Genomic DNA, 11,754 nt, shown 5'->3' on the forward strand with positions numbered 1-11,754 from the left:
CTCCTTGCCCGAATTAGTCTGTTATATGGAAGTTTTCCTGTATTTGATATGGGAATTCATGAACGTGGTACCTAAACTAGTTGTTGAAGGTCTGACTCAGAGTAAAATTAGATCAAAAGAATATGGGGCCCTAGCTGGTTTGGCTCAGTGATTAGAGCATCAGCCCACAGACCAGAGAGTCCCAGGTTCGGTTCCCACTAAGAGCACATACCTCGGTTGCAGTTTGTCCCTGGCCCTGGTTGGGGTCATGTGGGTAGCAACCAGTAGATGTGTCTCTCTCACATTGATGTTTCTCTCTCTCTCTTCTACCCTCTCTCCCTCCCACTCTATCTGAAGATAAATGCAAAAAATGTCCTCGGGTAAGGATAAAAAAAAAAAAGAATATGGAAATGTAAGGATTGATAAGATTATAACACTTGCAAAGTTTTTGTCCATATTAATTGATTGAATCTCTTTTATCTGATTTAATTGTGAAAATAAATATTGTGTCCATTGGAGAACTGGAACATAAAAACTATCAGTTCTTTCTTTTGACTCTCAGAGGGAAAGACTTTAGAAGGAGGTAGACTCTTCATCCTCTTGGTTCCATGGAATTGCTTAATTATGCCAGAAACATTTACTATTTGTCCCAGCTGAAACCTGGGAAGATATTTGAAAGGATTATTTGTTGTTGTTGTTCATGTCTTCTATTAACCCATATACAATTACTTGTTTCCCGGCTTGTTGAAGCACTAGATCAGACAACATTCGGCACAACAATGTCTGTCAAAGGGTCTGGCCATAAAACTCCAGCACCACTTTCACCTGAAGAGCACTCCCAACAAGGCGACTGATTTTGCCGTTCTCATCCACCCTGTGGGATTTCAGGACAGCCAGTTCAACCTTCTTTCTCTTATGCTTATTCATCTTGGGAGTGGTGTAAGACTTCCTCCTTTTCCTAGCACCACCACGAAGTCTCAAGAAAAGATAAAGAGTGGACTCCTTTTGAATGTTGTGGTCAGACAAGGTACGTCCATCTTCCAGCTGCTTGTCAGCACAGACCTGAATCAGGAGGACTTCCTTCCTTATCCTGGATTTTGGCCTTTATGTATTTTATTGTATCCGAGGGCTCAACCTTGAGAGCGATGGTCTTCCTCACAGGGGTCTTCATGAAAATCTGCATCTTGGTGGCAATTCCACCACAGATGGCAGGTTGGGGAAAAGCTCATGATACAGGATTAACACACTGACGACTGTCCCAGGAGATGGTGTGGACTCACTATGAGCAAGGCCCCTGGAAAAATGGATAAAGCAATAGCCCATAATGAGTGTATTAGTTAGGGTTCTCCAGAGAAGCAGTATCAGGGTGTCACAAAAAAAAAAAATGTATACAGGATGTCCATAAATTCGATTACATTTTTGAAAATGAAATATATTCGAATAAAGACTGGTTTTATAATTATTCAAAGTTTTGTATACAAAGTTTTGTGTACCCTACACACACACATACACACACACACACACACACACAGCATGAAAGGGAGAAAGAAATTTGGAGTTATTATTTTTTTTTATCCTCACCAGAGAACATTTTTGCACTTTTTATCTTGAGATATAGAGTGGGAGGGAGAGAAGGAGAAAGAGAGAGAAACATCGATGTGAGAGAGACACATCGACTGTTTGCCCCCACATGACCCCAACCGGGGTGAGGGACAAACTGCAACCAAGGTACATGCCCATAGCAGAAACTGAACCCTGGCCTCTCTGGTCTGCGGGCCGACACTCTAACCACTGAGCCAAACCGGCCAGGGCTGGAGTTATTATTTTAAGGAATCTACTAACTTAAATGTTTATGACATCTAAAAAAAAAACCTTCACAGAGACATCTAGATTAGTGTTCAACCAAACAACTGTCCACTATAGCCTAGCCAGGTTAATACTTAAAATTAAGCATCACACTGAGCAAAGTTGGAATGCCAGAATTCCCACGGCAAATCGTAAAGGAAAGCATTAAAAAGCTCAGGGAAGTGGGTTTGCAGGAATGTGGATATAATATCAAAGCACTTCCCAGGTGATCATTTTCTCCAGGGTGGTCCTTTTAGCACAATATTTAACAAGGCCATAGAAATGTGCTGGTTATAGGGCACTCACATCACCAGTGTTCATTGGTCACTCTCCTCTGTAGTTCAGGCAAGGCTGTTACAGAACTAGGCTCACTAGCAAGGAGGATAATCAGGCCTCAGAGCAACATAATTTAGATAACAGTGCTTAACTACCAGAAATCAGGATATAGAGATTATTGTAATGACTGATAAGCCTAGTGTGGCTCATTCACAGTGTCGCTAAGATGATTAATAGAACTTGATAAACCAAGTGTTATAAGAGATGGACAGCTGACAAGAGCACTGCTCATCTTCAACCAGCAGAAGAAATCCAAGTTGGAATACCAGGAGGGGAGGCAGTCACACTGCAAAATAAAATTAAAAAAAAAAAAAATCACCAATGTTTGCCCTGGTTTTAAATCTGAGCCAGTTTTTAGAACTCAGACACTTTGATTATAGAGGTGGCTGGTTCCTAGGAGAAACAGCTCTGCAACAGCATGACATAATTCCCTCAGTTTTCCCCCAAAGGCCCCTACAGCCATTTCATTGGGAAAGGGGACAGCCCAGTGTTATGAGGATTAAAGGACAGAGTGAACGAGTGGATATTGACACCTAAAGACCCAAAGTATCATTACTCCTCTTCCAAGTGTTTGGGCCTATGGGGTCCCAATAATAAATGGGGCACTGCCAAGGTCCAGCTTACAATGAGTTTACTGTGTCAATAGACCCATCCAGTGGTCATTTGCCATCTAGGATTCAAACACTGGAGAGTTGAACTAACTTACATATTGTATCCTTGGTCTTTAAAATAAGTTATTACAGTGGAGAAGTCCAAAGGAGGCCTCCTTAGAAACTGATTGATTGGGTAAAACAATTCTTTCTATGCCAATCAGAAAAAATGATGAGAAACAGTTCACATTCACATGGACTGGACAACAAAATACATTTAGAGTTCTGCTTTGTGGTTCTACTAACTCTCCTGTCCTCTCTCATACCATAGTAGGAAGAGATCTGACCATCTGGACATTTTAAGGAACATCGTATTGATCTATTACTTTGATAGTATTATATTTAGCAGGCTGAATAAGCAAGAAGTGGCAAATGCTGGAGTTCTTGGCAATATACATCACTCCAAAGGGTGGAAGATAAACACAGTGATGTTCAGAAACCTTGCTCTTCTGTAAAATTTATAAGGGTCTCCCTGGCCAGTTTGGCTCAGTGGTTGGAGCGTTGACCTGCGGACTAGAGAGTCCGGGGTTCGGTTCCCGCTAGAGGCATGTAGGCATGTACCAAAAAAAAAAAAAAATTAATAAAGTTTCCACATATATTTTTTAAAAAATAAAACTTATAAGGGTCTAATGTTCCATGATGTGCCAGGATATCCTGTCCAAAGTAAAGATACATCATTATACTTTTCACCTTCTACTATAAAAAGAGAAGCATGCCATCCACTTGCCTCTTCTGTTTTTAGAGGCAGCATGTTTTTTTTTTTTAATCCTTACCTGAGGATTTTCGTTTTCATTGATTCTAGAGAGAGAGAGGAAAGGAGAGGGAAAGAGAGAGAAAGAGAACATGCTGATTGGGGATCGAACCCTCAACTTGGGTATGTGCCCTGACAGGGAATGGAACTGCCACCCTTTGGCGCCTGGGACGACACTCCAACCTCTAAGACCAGGGCTGGAGGCAGTAGATATTACACGTGTAGATACTGGTCTGGCCAAGAGACTGAAGGATTGAAAACCTGGCATCTTTGAGTGGGACCTAGAGGAAGAAAGGTGCTTACTTCTTGAGAAGCCCAATTCAACACTCTCTACTGTGTTGGTAATATTAGTGGTGGGGAAAAATAATATGGAATTTTTGGCAATCTCCAGTGAGAGAATCCTACTGAAGGTTTCTGGGGTTCTGGAGCAAGATCATGCCATCTGCACATAAACACAGCAGTCATGAAGTAGAAATGTAGGCTGTGTGCTTCTGTTCCCACCACACTGAGTGCTACAGTATTAGAGGTCCTGGTCCCCAGAAAGAACACACTTTTTCCAGAGGCCACAGCAAGGTTCCCATTGAATGATAATCTCTGACTGCTACCTGGCCACTTTGGGTTCCTTATGTCCAGGAACCAACAGGAAAGAAGATAAATCACTTTCTTGGCAGGAGTAATTGACTAGTCATCAGAGGGAAATAGGACTGCTGCCTCACACCGGGAGAAAAAATACATGTGGAATTCAAGGAATTCACACCACCAGCTATTGATAGCCCCTTACCCTACTGTTACATAAAGAGGTACATCGCACCCAGGCTGAGAAGGGCATGGTGACCAGACACTTAGGCCCATTGGCAATGAGGGTCCGGTTCACACCACCAGGTAAGTCACTAATGTCAGCAGAGGGTGACAGCTGAGAGTGAGGGTAACCTGGAATGTATAGTAGGGGAAGGAGAAGATCACAACTGAGCACCAGTGGTGGCTCCAAGCATGAGAGTTGTGGCAGGAGCTGTCATCTGTCTCACTAACCTCCAGCTTCTGAGAGTCTCCTCTGAGAGGCCCACCAGAATCCTGCTCCACCAGGAGTTCCTTTGGAATGTCTATAGAGAAGTCGGTGCCTGTGGTGCAAAGAGTGAACTATGAGATATATGAAGATGCATCACCCAGATACCCTTCAAAGAACAATTTGCTGGAGGGAATGTCATCCGTGCACAGCCTCTAGTATCACGCCTTCTGAGCTGGCCTCCTTCTGCTGGAGCAAACTGCTGCACCTAGTAACCAAGCAAGGCAGGGGTGGAAGGGTTGACGATTTACCCCACCACTGGACACTTTTGGAGACCTAGGGTTGATGTACCTGTCTGTTTACTGCCAAGACTGGTTAAGGGAGAATCAATAGACGCCATGGGGATCACCTGATTTCTCTTTGGAGCTCCATGCCAAATTGTCCAAGGCTTTGTTAGATTTATATCACAGCTGCATTTATTTCTCTGCCCAATCTTGCTTACTCACTGCTCTCTCTCTCTCTTTTCTAATTAACACCCTGCTCACCGAATGTTTGCTTCTGGAGAACCTGACTGGTACATAACCAGTTTAGAGATGCAAACCAGACACTGTCTGTCTCTCTGCCTTCAGGGTTCACATTCAAGACACAGAACTATGTGAAGCTCCATAAAAAATACACAGTATCACTAAGCCAGTGGTAAAATAAATCAGGCTAATATACAAGTTCCTTAAATTCTGGTTATCTCTTAAACCACACACTATAATTTAAAATTGTTGTGGATGAAATCATTCACATGTGTGGTATTTTTAAACTCCTATTAGCATGTTCATCTTTCTAAATGAATCATGTTTGTTTTTGCTATTTTTTATTCAAGTTTAATGAGGTATAATTTACCTCCAGAAAAATTCACCCTTTTTAGGTAAATAGTTTTATGAGTTTGGACGAATGGACACAGTCCCATAATTCCCACCACAATCAAATAAATAGTCAACTTCCTCCTACTCTCAGCCCCTGGCAAACAGTGACATGGTTTTCCTTCTTTCTTTTTATTTTTCTTTTTATCCTCACTCGAGGACATTTTTCCATTTTTTGTTCAGAAAGAGTGGGAGGGAAGAAGGGAGGGGGGGAGAGAGAGAGAGAGAGAGAGAGAGAGAGATCGACATGAAAGGGACACATCGAGTGGTCACCACCCGCACAACCCAACCAGGGCCAGGGACAAACTGCAACTGAGGTACGTGCCCTTAGCAGGAACTGAACCCGGGTCTCTCTGGACCGCAGGCCGACATGCTAACCGCTTAGCCAAACCGGCCAGGGCCCTTCTTTCTTTTTCTTGCTTTGACATTACATCCTCCTTCACAATCACACCTGGTGTTTTAGTCTGACTCTGAGTGACATCAGGCAGCCCCTCAGCACTCAGGAAATGGCTCTCTTGCTTCTCTGGAACATCTCACATTCACCAAAGCAGAATTTCCGCTGCTGTGTGACGTGATGGGTTAATGCAGCTTCCGTGTTGCCTGGCTCTGGGGCACTTCCTTCTGCTGTTACGGAAAAGACACCGACAGAACACGGAGGAAGCGAAGAGGTTCCTTTGTTCACGCATGCGGACCCAGAGGAGGCAGTCTCCAAATTCTGGGCCCCGAGTTGTAGGGCGTGCCTAGCTTGATAGCTGGCTGGGCGATATTCTTTAGATTCCAGAGCAGTAAGCAGCTTACAGGAGCAGGAAGCCAAAAGGTCTGGTTATCTCTAGGAGGCGAAAGGGTCTAGTTATCTCCTGGGTACTTGTTTTTTCTAAAATGGCAGTTTACTTCCTCCATCACTGCCTTTTCCAATCAGTCAGGCTATCTCCTTTTTCCTCCAAGTTCATTGCTTTGAGGGTCTCAAAGATTCCCCACTTGAACTGAGTAATCACAGAGAATCTCTAGGACTCATGAAATCAAATGAATTCATATTTCAACTGGAGTAACTCAGAGTCGATCACCTACTTCCTCCCAATAAGCTTTAGATTTAAATGGCTTGCAGCTTCATTAAATTGCAAGTCCATTTAATGGGAAACACCCTTACTGCTAGAACTTGAACTAAAAAATTACAAAAGATAAAAAGTTTATTTTTAGACGACAGAAACTAATCCTAATTCAAGCCTTCATCAAGCTCTACCTTGATGATTAGAATACTCTTCTAAATGATTTCCTACTTCTAATCTTAGTCCACCTTCATCATTTCATTCTTTGGAAGGATATCAGTATCATCTTTCTTTCTTTTAAAATCATCCAATAAAAGTGAAGGATCAATATAAAGGTAAGGTTAACGAGAAACATGGGTGGCTTGTGGGGCATTTCAAACAGTATGCAGATTCTTTTAAAATAATGCCCCTGTTCCCCACCCAATGTAATATAATAGCTTTTCTTTGGGGAAGCCCCTTACAGAAGGAAACATAGACATATGCTATTTGCATTTCCTCTATAGCAACAATGTGTAGTTTATATAATATTGTCCAATCGAGCCAGGCATAAATATAATAGGAGAGTGTGGTTTGCAGTTCATGGGAATCCTATGTTCCTGTACCTTTCCAAAGTCTGAGAAAAGAAATACATATATGTGATATTATTTGCCTTTATGGACAAAAAAAAGGGGGATTCTATGGAAAGTAACCTCAGGGTAATCTGATCATAAATTCCTAACTGGGCAGGTTATGGTGGGCAGCCACTCCCCAGACAAACAACTTCTTTAGCAAAAGGCTTATCTCTGCCTTCAGCAGGACCTGTTGGTTGTTTCTGCCCAGCAAGGTTGACAGATCTTGGAAATGCCCCCTTTTAGACCCCTCCCTCTTAAGCGGACCACCCTCAATTTTGTAACCCAATTCCTGCCTGGCTTTTTTCCACCTTCACATCCTTTTTCTCATGTTCCCCCTTAATCCCAAATGCATAAAAGAAACTTCAAAACTGTAATTATCAAGAGCATTTGAGATCTCACTCCCTAGCATCTGTCCTCGGTTTTGGCTCATATTAACTCATAAAAAGTCTCTTAAGGTTTTTGATACCTTATTGAGTCGTAAGATCCTCAATAAGTGTTTTTACATAAGAACCTAAAGAAGGCAATCTATAAAGTCTTTAAATAAGGGTTGAATGAAAAGTAATTATCTTATTTTCTTATTGCTATTTAGAATAATAAACAGCTCATAAACCCATTTGTTCTCAGTCCCAATTGATTTTATTTGAACAATTATGTTTTATATTTTTTATTTCCATGCCCTAAATTATAAATACTATTTTCCTTAATCTTGGGTTTTGATTTATTATTCATTTTACAGATGGAAATATTGTAATAGTCTGAGTAAAATTTCAAACAAAGCTGCCTCTATGTCTTCTCTATCTAATATTATCTCATGAATGTTATTTTTATATGCACAAGAATAAACTTCTGGGAAATAATTGACGGCTGACTCTTACAAGCTAAAACTTGAATAGATAGCCTGGCCAGATTGGCTCAGTTAGGAGACTGTTGCGGTGCACTGAAATGTTGCCAGTTTGATTCCTGGTCAGAGCACATACCTGGGTTTCAGGTTTGATCCCCAGTAGGGGAGCGTAAGGAAGGCAACTGATCCATGTTTCTCTCTCTCTCTCTCTCTCACCCCTCCCACACACAAAACAAAACAAAAAAGCTTGAATGGAAAATTAGTCAATATACTTGAAAGTAGAAATATTGGATTACAATTATATTTTTCCTGTGACTTTAAATAAGTGAGGTCTCTTCTGTGCTCTTTACCAACCAGATCCATAGATAATCTCAAAAAGAGAATCAATACTTTAATAAATATCTACTGAAGTTTTCATGTGCAACAAAAATGGAAACAATAGATATTTCATGAGTGCTGACTACACATCAGAAACTATGTTAAAAAATGTATATATGTTATCTACTTAATCTTTATAACAAACACAAGATAAAGATGTTTACTCCATTTTGCAGATAAGGAGACTGACGCAAATTAATCTTAGGGACTGTGCTCAAGTCCCAGAGCAAATCAGTAACATTCAGTCTACTCAAGTCTGTCTGATTCCAGGGTTTGTGCTATTACTTAGTATGTTATAGTGCTTTGCTCTTTTAGGTTGGAGGTACAAAGATGAATGAGAGCTTTACTATCTCACAGATAATCTAGTTATAATATTTATATAGGTAATTATAATTCAAGGGAAAAAGAAATAATCAGCCTAGGAGTCCAGATCAAGCAGTGGAGCAACTCCAGCTAGAGTGGATGGAGCAACATCTCATGGTTGAAGGAACCAAGAATGGCCTTTTGTGGGAAAGAAAGATGGCAGAGTATAGTAATTAACAATATGAAGTACGTGGATTCAAATCCAAGCTCTGTAACTCATTAGCTGCATGATCTTAGGCAGCTCTTAGGGGCTGAATATCTTCATCTATAAAATGCAGATGAAAATTGTTTTATAGGGTTATTGTGAAAATTGAAAGAGCCAATATTTAAAGCAGGTGGAATCATGCCTGGCACATACTCAGTTTGTTTTAAAAACATTTTGAACAGGACTTTAGAAGACAGGAGTAAATTTACCTTTGGACATAGAGAAAAGTGAGAAAAGGTAAGGATTAGCATTTTTTGTGGACTTAGATTCTCCAAGTCACTATGGATATTATTATGATTTAAATTTTAAAGTAAAGATTCTGTGACTCAGAGAGGTAATATTTGCATCCAAATTCATAGCATATATGACAAAACCAGTTCTGATTCATAACATTTAGCAATTCACAGGATTAATTCTGAAGTTCCCCATATTTACCATGGCCTTTAACTGAGCCTTTTTTTTTTCATAGTTGACCAGTCACTAGGAACTGCCATTTGTACCTCCATAATCTTTTCTTCATCCTCCTTCTCGTTTCCATCTGTCTTTGCCTTCTTAAGGATTACCAGTCTCTATTCTCTCTAAATTATTCCCATAAACTTCTTTTTCTCTCTCTTCCCCTCCCTCTACTCCCACTCTCCTTCTCCCTCTGCTTACTCCTAAACTCATTTTCATTTGAAAGAACAGATTTGAGTCTGTCACTTCACAGATCATATATTCAGAAGCTTCACAATACCAACAGAATGCACTCTACACTAGGAAAAAAAATACAAAAAGCAAAGCCAAACATCTGTGTCTAATACTTCTCCGAGGCGAATCATTCCGTTTCCCACATTTTTGGCAGTTCGATGTATCTGTTGTGCTCTCTGTGCTGTCTATTCAACCTTTCCTCTTGACTGTTTTTATAACATGATGTAATCAACTTTTCCAATAGTCTCAGAATTCCAGGGAAAAGACTAATTACATCCATGAATAATCTACTGCAACACGAACACAGTGACCACAGCCTCAACAGCTTAGAAGAAAGACTAGAAGCGTAAAAGGAGATTTCTTAAGGAGAATTGTAAAAGCAAAGGACGCTTATGTTTACCCCTCCCGGACCTTTTAACTGAACACTGTGAGAATTCTGGGGAGTACCTTTGGAAGGATTTGATACGGGTTCTCAAATATTTGGCAATGTATGTGAACTTGGAAACACAGACTTCCATGCCTGCTTCTTGCCTCAGTAGTTTCAAGGCTTGAGCCAGTGAAGAGACTTGGACAGAAGGGAAGAGGGTGAAAGCTAACTTCTGAAGCTCTATTTCTGCCCTTTGGTAAACCAAAGATGCGGAAGATCCCCCACAAGGCACTCAGATTCCAGGCAGTGTACCTGGACTTGAGTTGCCTCAAAGGGATCCCACTTAAGAAGATCTTGTATGATACACCTCCAGGAGATGGGAGCTGAAGAAAGGAAACCGAGAAAGTTCATGTAAGGCTTGTTAAATACCACTATCAAGTAAGACGTCTGCCTGCCTCCCTCCACACCCATCTCTGACCCTGGCAGCACACTCAGCAGAGAGAGGAATGAGTGAAGGAAGACCAGATTTAGCACTTCTTCAGCAGAACAGGTCCCCAGGAGAACAGACAGGTCCATGTTGAAGGAAGAGAAGGAACTTGAACTCAAATGAGGTGGAAGTTTCAGAGCTGTGTGATCTTCCTGAGATATTGTTAGTAAGTAAGTAGATCCAAAATGGTGTGTTTTATAAGAGAAATAAAAAAAAAAAAAAACCCCACAATATATTGCATGTCTCATCATGTTTTGGGTACTAATAAACCATTTGATTATAGAATCCTTACCAGTAGAATTTAAACTTGCTTAAAACTCCAGCATTTAAAAAAAGGAAAATACTCATTAAATTCTGCACTTTTTACATACTTCTTATTTTATAATGCAACTTTTAGGGGCAGGGGGAAAGAGAGAAAAAGAGAATGAGACATTGATATGAGAAAGAAACATCAGTTAGTTGCTTCCCGTACATGGTCCAATCTGGGGATTGAACCCACAACCTGGGTATGTGCTCTGACTGGGAATCCAACCTACCACCTTTTGCTCCAACCAACTAAGCCAGTCAGGGTTCAATGCAGCTCTCTGAAGCAGCTATTTGTAATATTCATCTCCACTACCTTTATCACCTCACCTTTAATATTCCTCAACTCTATGCACTCTGCTTATCCAATCTCCCCTTAGCTGAAGCAACTCTTGATGTTTTTTCTTTTTCTAAGTCTAATGGATATTGTTCAGTTGTTTTATTTGATATCTCATTAGTCTGTAATTCTTGAAAACTCGGTCCTAGAAACTCTGCCCTCCATTGGCTTCATTACACTGCACTGTCCTGTTTTCCCTCCAACTTTTTGCCCAAGTATTTTCTTTTTTAAATAATTAATTTATTTTTGTTACAGATGTTTTTCCTTTTCCCCCCACTTATTCTCCCTGACCCCTCCCTCCCCTCCCTCTCCCAGCTTTGTTGTCCATGTCCCTGTTCATGCATACATGCATATAAGTTCTATGGTTTACCTTTCCCCCCATCCCCTCTTCTGGGGATAGTCAGTCTGTACCCCACTTCTGCATCTCTAGGGATACTCCATTCCTCAGACTGTTATATTCATTATATTCCACAAATAAGTGATATAATATGATACTTGTCTTTCTCTGTTTGGCTTGATTCTCATAGGATGACACTTTCCAGGTCCCTCCATGCCGTCTCAAAGGATAAGAGATCTTTCTTTCTTACAGATGCATAGTACTCTAATGTGTATATGTACCACTGCTTTTTTATCCATTCGTCTACTGATGGA

At 40.7% G+C, this 11,754-nt stretch overlaps 1 pseudogene; it reads right to left on the reverse strand.

The window, feature by feature from the left end:
* Positions 1-704: 704 nt before the first annotated feature.
* Positions 705-1,177, reverse strand: LOC118623560 (annotated as a pseudogene).
* Between the last annotated feature and the right edge of the window lie 10,577 nt (positions 1,178-11,754).

This window comes from Molossus molossus, unplaced genomic scaffold (genome assembly GCF_014108415.1).
Source record: "Molossus molossus isolate mMolMol1 unplaced genomic scaffold, mMolMol1.p scaffold_m16_p_10, whole genome shotgun sequence".
NCBI lineage: Eukaryota > Metazoa > Chordata > Mammalia > Chiroptera > Molossidae > Molossus > Molossus molossus.